This window comes from Hordeum vulgare, chromosome 2H (assembly GCF_904849725.1).
Source record: "Hordeum vulgare subsp. vulgare chromosome 2H, MorexV3_pseudomolecules_assembly, whole genome shotgun sequence".
NCBI classification, from domain to species: domain Eukaryota; kingdom Viridiplantae; phylum Streptophyta; class Magnoliopsida; order Poales; family Poaceae; genus Hordeum; species Hordeum vulgare.
Genome location: NC_058519.1, coordinates 616,795,598 through 616,801,445, shown reverse-complemented (window position 1 = coordinate 616,801,445; position 5,848 = coordinate 616,795,598). Strand labels below are relative to the sequence as shown.

The following is a 5,848-nucleotide window of genomic DNA, read 5'->3' as shown; positions in this document are numbered from 1 at the left end:
AACACCACCTTGAGAGCGTGTATGTGCACGAGCAGGTGGCGGCGCAACGGGGCGTGTGAGGTGCTGTTGGAGGCGGTTGGAGGTGGAAGACAGAGGAGAATCAACGAGGGAACCGCCAACAGCTAGCGCATCCGCAGAGGATCCCAAGGCAGCGGGGTTGGTGTAGTCCGCCTCGGAGGAAGCGGCGTCTGGCGTCATGTCTCCTGGCCCGCCAGAGAGAGGGGACCCGCCACGACTCGGGGGCGACGCGGAGTGGCGACCAGGCCAGGCGGCAGTTGGCTCGGGGGCCGGGACACCGCCTGGTCCGTCTGCAGCAGAGGATCCCGAGGGGATCCCGCCCGAATCTCGCTCGGGGAGGCCGCCACCAGAAGCGGTTGTCGGGGCAGAGCCAACCGCGGCTGGAGTGCCGGCTGTCGGGGCACACCCAGCAGCAGCGGGCGATGCGGGAGTAGCACCTGTAGACATGGAATCACCCACCAAACCTGCATCCAAGTCCTGCACACTTGCACTAGAAACCTGATCAGAGGAATGAGACAGAGACATATGGTCAGCAGCATTAGCTAGCCCCTCGACAAAGGTAGGAGATGGGAGAAGATGGGTGGGTAAAATAACAAGTTCTTTACGAAGTTGGGCACCAGCGTTGGGATGAAGCTGGGAGAAAGGGAAAACTTGTTCATCAAAAACCACATCACGGGAAATATACACACGGCCAAATGCAACATCTAAGCACTTATATCCTTTGTGCATGGTACTATAACCTAGAAAGACGCATTGCTTGGAGCGAAACTGAAGTTTGTGCTTATTAAAAGGACGAAGGTTTGGCCATACAGCACAACGAAAAATGCGGAGAAAGGTGTAGTTGGGTTTAGTACCAAAGAGACGCTCAAGAGGTGATTGGTTGTTGATGACCCTACTGGGAACACGGTTTATAAGATAGACAGCAGTAAGAAAGGCTTCATCCCAAAATTTTAGTGGCATAAACGCATGAGCGAGAAGTGATAAGCCTACTTCAACAATGTGTCTATGTTTGCGTTCGGCAGAGCCATTTTGTTGATGAGCATGGGGGCATGACACATGATGCGAAATACCAATACATTCAAAGAAAGAATTGAGTGCCTGGTATTCTCCTCCCCAATCTGTTTGCATGGAGAGAATTTTGCGGTCAAAGAGGCGTTCAACATGTTGTTGGAAAATATGAAACTTGGCAAACACATCAGACTTGTTTTTAAGCAAATAAACCCAAGTGAACTTGCTGAAATTATCGATAAAACTGACATAATATTTATGTCTGCCTACAGAGACGGGTCCAGGACCCCACACATCAGAAAAAATAAGCTCTAAAGGAGCTTTTGACTCACTAGTAGAACGCGAATAAGGAAGTTGATGGCTCTTGGCCATTTGACAAGAATCACAAACTAACAGGTGATCTTTTTTATTGGAAACTCGAAGACAAAAATCACGCAGAATTTTCTGGACCACCGAGAGTGCAGGATGTCCAAGGCGTTTGTGCCATCTTGAAGTAGACATCTTGACAACACTAAAAACTTGACGTTGAGGAGCATCATGGTGACCAGACACAGGAAACAGGCGGTTCTTACTCTTGCTTTGAAGAATGGCTCTTCGAGTGGCCCGATCCTTAACAAAGACAATTTCAGGGTAAACTTCCAGAAAAGCATGATTATCTTGAATAAGTTGATGGGCAGAGAGGAGGCTTTTATCGGCTTGTGGTGCATGGAGAATGTTTTTGAGATCTAGTGAGCCATGATGGGTAGATAAGACTGAATGACCAATATGTTCAATGCTCATACCTTGACCACTCGCACTGTGGATTTGTTCCGTGCCAGTGTAGCGATCACGGACAGCAAGCTTCTCGAGTTCTCCGGTGACGTGATCCGTTGCGCCGGTGTCGAGATACCAGTTGGTATCTACTCCATAGGAGTGGGCTGCGTTGGCAGTTCGGTGGCCGCCGCCTCCGCCACCACTGCCACCGCCGCCGCCGCGACCACCACTTGCAGGGTTGCGCACGTTGTTGTTGTAGCCATGGTCGTAGCGCTTCTTACAACGCCATGCACCATGCCCGCTCTCCTTGCAGATTTGACAACGCTCGTACTGCTGGTCGCCTCGATCATAACGATCACCAGACTGACGTGGTTGTCCGCCGTCGTTGCCACCATTAGGGTTTCGGCCACCGCCGTTGTTGTTGGAGTAGCCACGTCCACCGCCGTTACTGCCTCCGCGTCCGTCGCCGTAGTTGCCACGACCTCCACCCTTTGCAGCAAGATTGACGGTGTAGGCTGCTGTTTGGGTAGAGATCCTGGCCTCGGCAGCGAGAAGTAAGGAGAAAAGTTCTCCTAGACCGTCGGTTGGTCGGTGATGGTGCGGGTGGAGATGGCGGATACGAAGCCGTTGTACTCCGGCTCGTGCATGAGGCCTTGGAGGATGTGGGAGACGACATCATCCTCATCCAAAGTCTTTCCTGTCGCAGCAAGCTCGTCGGCCAGCCCTTTCATCTTAGTGAAATAAGCAGCCGCAGAGAGATCACCCTTCCGGGTGTTGCCGATCGCCGAGCGCAGTTGGATAACACGCGCCCGGGACTGCGAAGCGAAGCTGTGAAGGATCTCCTTCCATGCCGATGCAGCGGTGTCGCAGTTGCTGACTTGCAAAAGCACATCGCGCGAGCGAGAGGCGAGCAGGAACGTAAGAACCTGCTGGTCTTGCGTCACCCAGACTACATGCTCTGGGTTCGGGTGGCGGTGATCTCCTTCTTGCCGGCGACGTCTTTCTCCGACAGGAGTTCAGCAGCTGGCTCCTTGATGGAGCCGTCGATGTAGCCCATCATCCCGGCTGCCTTGATGTGTGGCAGCACCTGGGCACGCCAGATCAGGAAATTATCCCGACCTAGCTTCTCGGTGATGGTGTGTCCAAGGGAGGCGATGGACGGAGCAGCCATGGCGACGGCGGAGGAGGAGGATGTCGACATAGGTTAGATGCGATGGGAAGAAGTAGCTCTGTATACCATGTAAAAGAGATGAGTTAAGCGTATGCCAACAGGCAGGGACGCGCTGCATATATATAGCCAACAACGGCGAGATAGATTACAAGGGTTAGGTACATACTTGATCTCCAAGTTAGCTAGATACTAGGAGATAAGCTTTACCTAACACGGTAGTTACAAGAGATAAGTAATGGCATGTACAATAAGCTGTTTAACATAGCCTATGTATGAGACAAGCGCTGCCCAGAACTAGACAACACAAAGAAAAAAAAGAAGGCCTACATCACGACGGGTGATGTCATTCGACCGAGACTTTGTGAAGTCTTAGTCGACTGATTTCTAATCACACCCTTTTTTTAACATTTGTAACAACTAGTAAGCTTGCACTGCACGTGCAACGCACGTTGAAAATTAATGACAAAACAATATTTGAAATTATGAAGCTTACATTTTAAGTTTACATACAGTGATATGTAGTCATACACAAGCAAGGATTTAGCAGACATTCCACATACTCTATGAATTAAAATCTTGATGGAATATATAGTGAAGAAGACTTTCAAGCATATTGAAATCAAATCCGCCACGAGCATTCACAAAATTGTTCCTCTGACAAAGCTACGCAACAGATATCTGAATCTGAATCTGTACACGATGTTCCGCCGGGCGCAGAGTCTGCCCTTCTCTCTGTCTCCCACTGGATCATTCCATCCGCCTGACAAGATTTCGGCTTGCCTTGGCCTGATCATGCCCTGAATGTTCATCTGCTCTCACACAACGCCCTGTACTGAAGCGCTGGGGAGGATATTGCCGCTGGGACAGCATTGCCTCTTCCTCTCAGGCGACGATCCTGCTCCGCCTGCTGCCGCCACCCTCTTGACGTCGCCGGGAGCAGACAACAACGGAGGAGAGTCGCTCTCGGCGGCGCGCCTCCTCTTGAGATGGCCAGCGGGGAGGATCTGATCCAGCACGTAGGACGGCAGGTCCTTCCTCCGGGCGTGCGAGACCTCCAGCTCCATCCCGGGCCTCCAGAACTCGTACGTGTACACCTCCTGCTTGAACCCCTCCGTCGTCGCGCGTAGGTCGAACGGCACCTGAGGCTGCTGCTGCTGTGGCTGTGGCTTGGACAAGCCCACGAAGAAGGATGCCGTGCAGTGGTGATCATGGGGCTTGCGGCGTATGCTTTCGGGTTGGGATGGCAGAGCAGCATGCCGGACGTGGACATCTCGACCCTGGTCACCAGCAGCCTCAGCCGCGACTCCACCCACCCCTTCCACTCCCGGAGGTCGGCCTCCCCTCCGGCGACCTTCACGTCCACCTGCAGGTAGCTCTTGTACGCCTTGAAGAACTGGAACGGCTGGAACAACGCGTCCCACCCGACGGCGCCGCCGGCCTTGAGGATGTCCTGGCAGATGCCGTTGCCGATCTGGAGCTGCTCCGTGATGGTCCGCAGGGTGGCGTGCGAGACGTTGTAGCACGAGTTCATGCATGGGTAGGCGGGCGTGATGACGGGCATGAGGTGGCTCTTGTCCCGCGGGTTCCGCCGCGGGTCCCAGACGGGCAGCCGGAGCGCGGGCTCGCCGCCGTCGTCGTGCTCGATGTCCTGCAGAAGCACCGGATTTGGCCACTTCCACTGCGCGAAGATCTTGAAGAAGCGCGGCACCAGCATGGTCGGCGACGCGTTGGGGTAGAGCTGGCACACGCGCGCCACCAGGATCGCCCAGCCCACGCCGCCCAGGAACCCCATCACGTTGGAGTAGATGCCGCGCGCCTTGGCCCAGTGCTTGATGCATCGCAGCGTCGTGCGGAAGGCGCCGGCGTCCGGGACGAGACGCAGGAGCTCGTCGGCGACGCGCACGCCGTTGAGGCTGCGCGCGGAGGCCAGGTCCATGCCGCGGAAAACGGAGCGGTCGCGCAGGTCGAGGTCCCTGGGCACCACGGGGAGGCTCACGCTGGCGTACAGGAGGTCCACCTGCACGCCGCGGAATCGCATCTTGATGACGGGCACGTGCGCGCGAGGCACGGGCTGCAGCTCCGTCACCGCCTCCGTCTCCGCCAGCACGCCGCCGAGCACGGCGAAGAAGTCGTGGTCGCGGTTGATGTAGGAGGGGCCGACGACGAGGGCGTCGATGTCGGAGCCGCGGCCGTGCACGCCGAGGCGATAGGAACCGAACGGAATCACAAGGCCGGTGGCCTGCTCAACCATGCCGTCGGGAAACCCTCGCTGAGCCGTGACGCGCTTCACCCACCGGTCGACGATGGCCTGGAGATCGCGCAGCACGTCCTCGCGGGCCGCCAGCTCGTCGGAGGTCTCGTACAGGCCGGCCTCACGGAGAAGGCTCTCTAACCGCGTGGAGCTCTCGAGGTCTGCCGGCGTCGGGCCAACCAGCGAGATCGCCGACATGATCGCCGTGGTGCGGATGTGCCACCGGTAATTAGCAGCGCACTAGAGAATGCTCATACGGTACTACGGTACTACGTAGATTATTTATAATACTCCGTATAATAGTGGGATGGGAAGTTCTGGTTGGGATCGAATTCGGATTCGGAAACTGGCCCACGCGTTGCAAACGAATGTTTGAGCAAGATCAAGTACCCTGTGGCAAGTTTGGGGCACACGTTGAATCCGACTCCTCCTTCGCTTCAGCTCATGGATGATTATATATCTCGGACCTCTGAATGCAAGCTACTTTCCATTCATTTTGCAAAGATTTTTTTTTTTGGGTGGGTAAACTCTTGTATTACTCAAAACACACTGACCGCACAATCAGTGCACCCAGATATTGCTATGTATTTTATATACTTTCATACCTTTTTCAACATATTTGGACTAACCTACTAACTCAGTGCATG

The 5,848-nt window shown here is 54.7% G+C and overlaps 1 pseudogene; it reads right to left on the bottom strand.

Annotated features, from left to right (window-relative positions):
- Positions 1 to 3,587: 3,587 nt before the first annotated feature.
- Positions 3,588 to 5,421, bottom strand: LOC123430835 (annotated as a pseudogene).
- Positions 5,422 to 5,848: the final 427 nt, after the last annotated feature.